Raw genomic sequence first — 8,610 nt, 5'->3', positions numbered from 1 at the left:
AGGAAGAAAGAAAGAAAAGAAAAGAAAAGAATGACCTTTGCCCTGACCCACAGCTTAGCTGGGGGCTGCGGTCTATAGGTTAAACTACGGCCATGGCTGGCTGGGTGCTGGGTTTCCATCCCTAAATTGCTGGGTTTCTGTCTGAGTCACCCTGACTCTCGAGGCCCCGACTGCCCTCCCTTTTAAAAAGATCTGAACCTTGTCCAGCGGGCCGATTACAAAACATTTCCGAGCAGTTGACACAGAAGTCCTATTTTGCATGTGGTTCACTTAATACCAGTAACAATAATAGCAACAATAATAAAAATAATGGCAATTGGCAGAGCCGGGGGCGGTGGTAGGCTTCGTCAGTCACGTTATGGGGACCGTTGGAGAAAGCAGCCCTTTTGAGCCCCGGCTGCGTCACCAGGAAATCTCTCCCCCACTCATAAATCACGGGCATGGACTCGGCCAATAGGACCTGTTTTAATTAGCCACGCCAAAGCCATCTGCGTCAAGAAAATAATCATGCCTTGTATTTTGATGGTGCTTTTGGATAATGTGAGAAGGAAGATGCCCCTACGAGGCCCGAGCCCTCCCTCCGATCGCTCTCCCCCTTTGGCCGGGCTGCTCCAGTCCATCTTTGACTCTGCCCCTCGAACACCTCAGTCTTGGCTTTGAGATCCTTCCAGGACGAGGGTTAGGAAGAAGGTTCAGGATTCCTGGTTTTTATAGTCTGTCTTCAGCCTCCACTCGGCCCCTACCTTCTTCTCTCCCTGTCCACCCAACACACACACACACCGACAAAGAACTTGGCAGAGACAAGTTCCTCCTAGATCGAGGGTTGGGGCTTTCTGGAATGAAATTCTCTCTGTGAACAAGTGAGCCGTAGCCAGGAACACGCCGACCAAGCCCCTGAAGATGTCTCCGGTGGGGCAGAAGCCAGATGTGGCCGAAGCTCCCGATGGGAACGCAGCTTTTTTTGTTTTGGACGTCCAGCTCGGCCGGGTGGGCAACCAGGACCCTTGGCAGAGCCAGGAGGCGAGGAGGGGGATGCTGTGGTCTCTGCCGGAGCTCCTGAGATCACCCCGGTGTTTTCTACTTCATCTCCTCTAGGGTGCCCCCATCTCTCCACCCTCTCTTTATTCCCCCCAACTTGATGACACCCCTTTCCCCCCCACCCCAGTGTCCTGGACTTTCTTCCATCGTGGCCTTCTTGGAGCAGGACAATAAGAGGAGGGTTGGCGTTCGCTAGGGGTAACACCAGGAAAGGCTGGCATTTTCTGTTTGCCCTTTTCGAGGCCTCGGAGACATGGTCTGGGTTCTCTCTGGGCTCTGGCTGAGGGCTTTAGATCCAGAAGTCACTGGTTCGTTGGGGGAGGGAGAAGAATGGTGTGTGACCCAGGGGCCCGGCTCAGAGGCTCCTATTGGGGAGGCAATTGGCCGGCCTCGTCTTGAGGGTTAGTCACTGCTCTGGGCAGCTGCAGGCCCGGATGGGATTGTGAAATGCTCCATAAAGATCTTGGCTCTGGCCAGGGCAAAGGCCACCGTGGCAAGATGGAGCCTCGGTTCGGTGGCTGCCGCAGGGGATGCCCTCTGTGTGGGGCTGATCACTTCCCCTCTCCTGCTGGGTTTCTGAGAGACGCAGAGGCCACTGGTGTGCAGACAGGGGACCCTGGGGGCCCTTAATTTCCAGAGCAGGCCTCGGATGAGGTTTGGACCTGGTTTGGTCTCCTCCTCTAGAAGTTGTGCAAGGGCAGTCGGTGGGGTCCTGAGGAAGGATTCGGTCTCTAGCCCTAGGGCAATGTGGAAGGAGCCCAAAGCAAATACCTAGGAGGCAGATAGAGCAGTCTATCTGGGACCGGCTGACCCCAACACAGTAGAGAGGGGAGAGCAGAGGGTGAGTGTGCCCAGTGTTCAGTGTGGCCATTGCTGCTAGAAAGAGATGGAGAGAAAGAAAAGAAAAGGGGGAGGGGGAGGGGGAGAAGAGAGAAAGACAGAGATAGAGAGACTGACAGGAGAAAGAGGAGAGAAAAGAGAAGAGAGGAGAGATGGGGGAGAGAAGAGAAGACAAGAGGGAGGGAGGAAGAGAGAAAAAGAAAAAGAGGAGAGAGAAACAGGGGAGGCAGAGAGGAACAAAAGAGACAGGGGAGGGAGGGAGAGAGAGACAGACAATAGAGGAAGAGAGAGAAAGAAAGAGAGGAGAGACAGAAACAGGGGAGGCAGAGAAAAAAGAGATAGAGGGAAGGGAGAGAGACAGACAGAGACAGAGAGAGAAGGGAAAGAGGAGAGTAAGACAGAATTTGTTGACCTGAAGCAACAAGGATGGGTCTATAGGGTCAGGGAAGGAGCATGGAACCCTGAAAAAGGGGGTGGAGATTTCAAGGCTTGGAGAGGAAAGACGGAGGAACAGAGGCCAAGAAACCTCAAAATAAGGACATCTAGAACTGGCATGGGCTAAAGAAAAGGATATCTCGGGCCAGATTGCAATCTGGAAAACTTTCCAACTTCTAAAGGCTGAGACATTGCCTGGGGGGAAAAGAGCCATCACCTGAAGGACATTCAGCCTTGCGTGAGCCCCCCACGGACAGAGTACCACAACCAACCATGGAGAAGCAGACAACGCCTGGGAACAAAAGCGAAGCCCAGGTGGCCCCTGAGACCCAGAGGGCCGATGGGACAGGGCCTTGTCAGCCTGGGCTAGCTGGGGGCTGCCACGGTGATGCCGTCTCTCTCATCTTTGTTCCCAGATCCTCAAAGCAGCATCATAGATGCTGCCCTGATAGGGCCTGGGGGCCCATTTAGTCACAAGATCAAGGATGGCACCTTCAGCTTTGAAATGGAGGCCATCCGCTCCCACCTTCTCATTTTCATGTGAGGAAACTGAGGCTGCCAGAAGTCCATCAGCCTGCCTAAGATGGTGCCGGGCTGGGCTTGGTCCCTGAGCCCTGTGACTCCACAGGGGCTGGGCTCTTTCTTTGCGTGAGCCCACACACCGCACATGGGACTTAGGTGAGGCCGGAAGGGCGGGGATGATGCTTCTCATCCCCTGGTAGGAGCATCTGGGCCTAGAGTGGTGAAGAGATCAGTCCAAGGCCGTGTGGTGAGTCACGGCCGGCCCTGGCCTGTAAGGACTTTGCACTATTGGAGCAGAGAAGCGTTTGGGTTCGGCCTGTGCTGGGTCACTGGTGAAGAATGTCCCAGCGGGCCTGTGAGCCCGGCGTGGCTCTGGTGGGTGGGAGAGGCTGTGGATCGATGGTGGAGAGGAGAGAGCCCGGCCTCCGAGGGAGTCACTCGAGCAGGCCGGGTGGCAGCCCAGGAGGCCTGTGCTCATGACCTGCACCTTTGGGAGGTCAGAAAAGCCGAAGCGGGACGGCATCCCTGGTGGCTAGGGTGGGCAGGGCAGGCAGGCCCGGCTGAAGAGGTCCTGGGACCCCTGACCTGCCCACCGCCCGCACAGGGGCCTGCAGCCTGGCTGGGGAAGGGTCGGGGGGGGGGGGGGAGGGCGGCAAAGAACGAGGAGGAGAGACCTGGATGAGAGCACGTGAAATCCGAGTTAGCTCACAGGCGGGACTACGGCGGGAGGAAGGGTATGAGCGGCCAGGGTCGTGCTAGGGGATGCACCCTTGGAGGATGTGGTGGGGAAAGGGCCCAGGAAGGGGGATGGCAGAGTTCCGGGGCCACCTGACTAGTTCATGAGTACAAGTGTGGCTGAGAGAGCAGAAGGGCAGAAGGGACCTTAGAGATCTACTCATCACTTCCCTCTCCCATTTTACAGGTGAGGAAACTGAGGCCCAGGGAGATGAAAGTGACCACTGGAAGCATTCGTGTAAGAGGTATGAGTTAGAGGCTGGGATTCCAATCCTGGTTTGCCACTTACCTTCAGTAGCCCTCATTTTTACCCATTTTACCAACTGATGTTAAAGCTTTTCATAGAACAGGATGATTGGATTGGTTCAGGGAACTCTCATGAAAGGTGGGGAAAATTCGCCTATTTTCTGTCAAAAGTGCCAAGCATGTGACCCACTACAATGGTCTCAAGTGTGGGGGAACCTGACTGACATGTAATTGGGCAGGGTGGGGAAGAGAGGGGACAGCCAGAGTGGCTTAGTGAAATGAGAGCCAGGCCTAGAGACAGGAGGTCCTGGGTTCAAATCTGGCCTCAGACGCTTCCCAGCTGGGTGACCCTGGGCAAGTCACTTAACCCCCATTGCCTACCCTTACCACTCTTCTGCCTTAGAATCAATGCACAGTACCGATTCTAAGACAGAAAGTAAGGGTTTTGGTTTGTTTGTTTTTTTTTTTTAAATGTAATTGGGGAATATTCAACAAAACAACAAATGCAATTAAACATAAATACTATTACATTTTAACCCTAATTCAACATATGGCCTGCAGGGAGCCTTCTGAAGAGGTTAGTGGCCTTGTTTCTCTTGGAGAGCTTGACGGCACTGACCTAGAACCCTGAACCTGCCCCAAATCACAGAGCCAGTATGTGTACGAGGCAGGATTTGAACCTGGGTTCGAGGCTGACTCTCCCTCTGCGCTGCCTCATTTCCCTCCTCTCACTCCCTAATTGCTTCCCGTATTATTAGCTCATCTCTCAGAAGCTCCTCATGAGGAAGACCTTATGGCAGGCTTCTCGTGCATAACTCGGGGTACCCACAAATCATAGCAATGACGACCAGCCTTCACACGGTGTTTCACTTTAGTTCTCCCACTTGCTCCCCAGCGAGGAAGGGGCGGTCCTGATCCACTTGTTTTAGATGAGGAAATCTATAAAATCTGTAAAATCTATTTAAAAAGCTGAAAAAAGATCATCGGCCCAGAGACAGGGCAAGGCAGGACTGGAAGGAGAGTCTGGTGAAATGGTAGGATTGGCATCTCCACTCTGAAGAACGCTCATGGCCGCTCTCCTGGCACCCCCTTTGGTGGGGGGGGGAGGGAGAGTTTAGGAATAGAAAGGACTAGAGGGGACGGCCTTCTGGGAAGATGGGGTTTGGGGGGGTCCTTGACCCAAGAAGCCAAAGAAGAGAAATTTGGGTGGTCGAATGGAGGTTCCTTCCTGCGGACGTTGGATAGCGTTCAGAGAAGGCTTCGCAGCCTTTCGGGGTCACCCTCTTCTTCCAAGGCTGCCCTACCCAGGAAGTTTATCTGTTAGTCCAGCCTCAGTGCCTCCTGCAGTAGCGTGAGCCCACCTATGGCTAAACCAACCAACAGCTGCCATAGATACTTATTATTTTTTTTTTTATACTATTCTTGGACCATGGGGGGAAGGAAGGGGCCATTGCTAAGTCTTCGTGGGGCTCTTCCCCAGCGGTGCCTTGGAAGGCAGGAGAGGGTGGCCCCCTGGTGGCGGCCCTCTGCCACTGCCCTGATGGCCTCCAAGGCTGCATGGACGGAGCCCCTGGAGATCTGAAGGAATGCATGCTGTGTTTTAAAAATCATGTCTCGGGCTGCCACCGAAGCTTTATTCTGATGATGATAACTTATTTCTATGAACACTGTCGTGCTGGTTCGGTTTGGTCCAGTCCGACTCTCCGTGATCCCATTTGGGGGGGTTTTCTTGGCAAAGATACTGACGTGGTTTGCCATTTTCTTCTCATTTTTTTCTGTTCTAATAATAATAGCTAAACCATATGTGCATCTGTGTATATATATAGATATAGATGAGATTATATATAAATGAGATATAGATACTTACATAATAGTAAAATTTTTTGAAATCCAAATATAGATGATGATGATGATGATGGTGGTGGTGGTGGTGGTGGTGGTGGTGGTGGTGGTGGTGGGCTTGGGTGTTGGGGAGGGGAGAGATGAGGTGGATCATCCTTTTTTCACTCCAAATCTTCTTTTCTCCAGGGCCAACACAGTTCTTTGTACATACTAGGCAGTATGGATGGACAAACGCTTATTGGACCCGATTCAGCCCATTAAATCATTGATCTTTTGAATTCCTGAAGTAAATTTCTCCAGAAACCATCCATCAGCCTGCACTGGAGACATTTACCAGGTCCTGATTCTAACCTGTGAATTCTCTTCTAAGCACCGTGTATGTAATCAAAGGGGCTGCCTGGGATCGGGTGGGCGCCGGGAGAACTGTTTTCCAGTTACCATTTTGGCCACACACTAGTTGCATGACTTTGGATCAGTCCCCTTCTGTCCCCTAGACTTCATTTTTCTCATTTGCAAGGCAAGAGATTGGGCTAAGCACTCTCCAAGGCCCCTTCCAGCTCAGACACTGTGTGCTTCCCTGACCATCTGGGCAGGTTAGAACTGGAGTTTTATTTCTTGGCTAGGGGAGCCATATTATTTCCCTCTAGTGGTTTTGCCTTTTCCCTACTCAACTAAGTTGCACAGTTGGCATGAGGTGGAGTTAAGATGCATTTGGCTTTGTAAATCTGATTCTGGGAACATTGGCCGGGTTTCCTCCCATGGTAGAATCTCACCCCTGAAAGACAGCGCTGGCTCCTGGAGCTCCTGAAAACACAGCTAGCTCACGCTGCGCCCGTTACAAAAGGATTCAGGGCAGCCAAGTTTGTTTATTAAGTGCCTAGAGAAAATGGTGTGTTAAGTAAGGTAAGTGATGCTGTGAGTCTCCTCTAACTTCCAAGTTGTGGGTCAGGGTAGTTAGCCAAGCAGACGTCCGACTAACTTAGCCTAAGGGAGTGGCTAATATGTCTCATGAAGTAGAAACACTGAGAGAGACAGACAGAAAGAGACAGAGACAGAGACAGAGAGAAACGGAGAGAGACAAAAGAGGGAAGAAAGAGAGAGAGAGAGTGTGTGTGTGTTGGGGGCAGAGAGCAAATGCACCAACTTCAGATGACATTTATATCTTTCGAGAGTGCTTGAACGTATTAAACTCTACACCTAAAAGAGATAATTACTTTTTTTAAAAAAATTCTTCTTAATTTATTTTTTTACATTCATTTTTATTTTGAGCATGTGTATATATATATATTAAAAATAAAATAAAATGAAAACAAAAAATGAATGTAAAAAATATACATACTTCCAAATTCTCTTTTCTCCCTTACCCATTGAGAAGGCAAGCAATAAGATACTAAGGAGATATTTTCCCATATTTTTCATGAAGAAGGAACAGAGTACTCACATAGTACATGAGAGGTATTATCTCTGAAACCTTCAGGCCTCTTAAATTTTAGGGAATAGGCTCATAGGATCATAGATTTAGGTCTTTGAGTTCAGTCTTCATAGTTATAGATGACAACACTGAGGCCCAGGGAGATTGTGCCTTGCCTAGAGTGCCACAGCTAATAAGTGTCTGAAGCAGGAATTGAACTCAGGCCTTTCTGACTCCAAGTCCATTGGCTTCCACTCGGCCATCTGACATAGAAACCCAATAGGTCTCATGCTCAGATTTTCAAAGGATCTGTGCGGCTTCCTGACCCCTTTCTCTACAACAACCAGCATTCATTTAAATATGCTCTATTCAGGTCAATAGAGTTTCCATAAAGATGGGAAAGGGCATTTACTTTTATCGATTTACTCGTTAAGAGAATGTATACTATTATTTATAGGTTTGAATGGATTTGTAGGCTTGATGGACTTGAAACAAAGGCCTCTCTTAACAGCAGGCCTCCAAGGATGCCATATGGCCACGAGTCACGGAATCCTGAGTCTGTAGAATGAAAGTTGTGGCTCACCTAAAGGGCGATGGAGAAGTGGCAGTGGGTGACTTGAGTTAGCCACAAAGCATTGCAGGCACAACTTGTGCAAGAGAATTGGCACAAAGAATGTTGTTGAGAAGATGCACAACCAGAGGAGGTGGGCCAGTGATGTGGAGAGTGAGGGATGACCAGTGGACCGTCATCGGGCTCCATTGGGATCCGTTTGTAGGGAAGCAGCCCTCCAAGTGGTGCAGAAACAGGGAATATGGCTAGGTTGGTGGGGAAAGCTAACAAGTTCTGTTTGAGGTATGTTGAGTTTTAGAAGCCCATGAGACATCTGCTTGGAGGTGTCCATCCAGCACTTAGTAATGCAGGATTGGAGATCAAAAGGGAGATTAGGTCTGAGAGGCATCTGCATAGGGATCATATCTGAATCCATGGGAGCAGTTAAGTTAAACAAGAGCTTGACGATAGATAGATAGATAGATAGATAGATAGATAGATAGATAGATAGATAGATAGATAGATAGATCAATAGATAGATGGATGGATAGATAGATGGATGGATAGATAGATAGATAGATAGATAGATAGATAGATAGATAGATAGATAGATAGATAGATAGACTGATGGATGGATGGATGGATAGGTAGATAGATGGATAGATAGATAGACCGATAGATGGATAGATAGATAGATAGATAGATGGATAGATAGATGGATGGATGGATAGATAGACAGATGGATGAATGGATGGATGGATAGATAGATGGATGGATGGATGGATGGATGGATGGTTAGATAGAGGGATAGACAGGTAGATAGATAGATAGATAGATAGATAGATAGATAGATAGATAGATAGATAGATAGATAGAGGGATAGATAGAGGGATAGATAGACAGACGGATGGATAGATGGATGGATAGATAGATAGATAGATAGATAGATAGATAGATAGATAGATAGATAGATAGATAGATAGATAGATGG

Source organism: Gracilinanus agilis, chromosome 4 (genome assembly GCF_016433145.1).
Source record: "Gracilinanus agilis isolate LMUSP501 chromosome 4, AgileGrace, whole genome shotgun sequence".
In the NCBI taxonomy this organism is placed as follows: Eukaryota; Metazoa; Chordata; class Mammalia; order Didelphimorphia; family Didelphidae; genus Gracilinanus; species Gracilinanus agilis.
Note: the sequence above shows the minus strand (reverse complement) of the source record.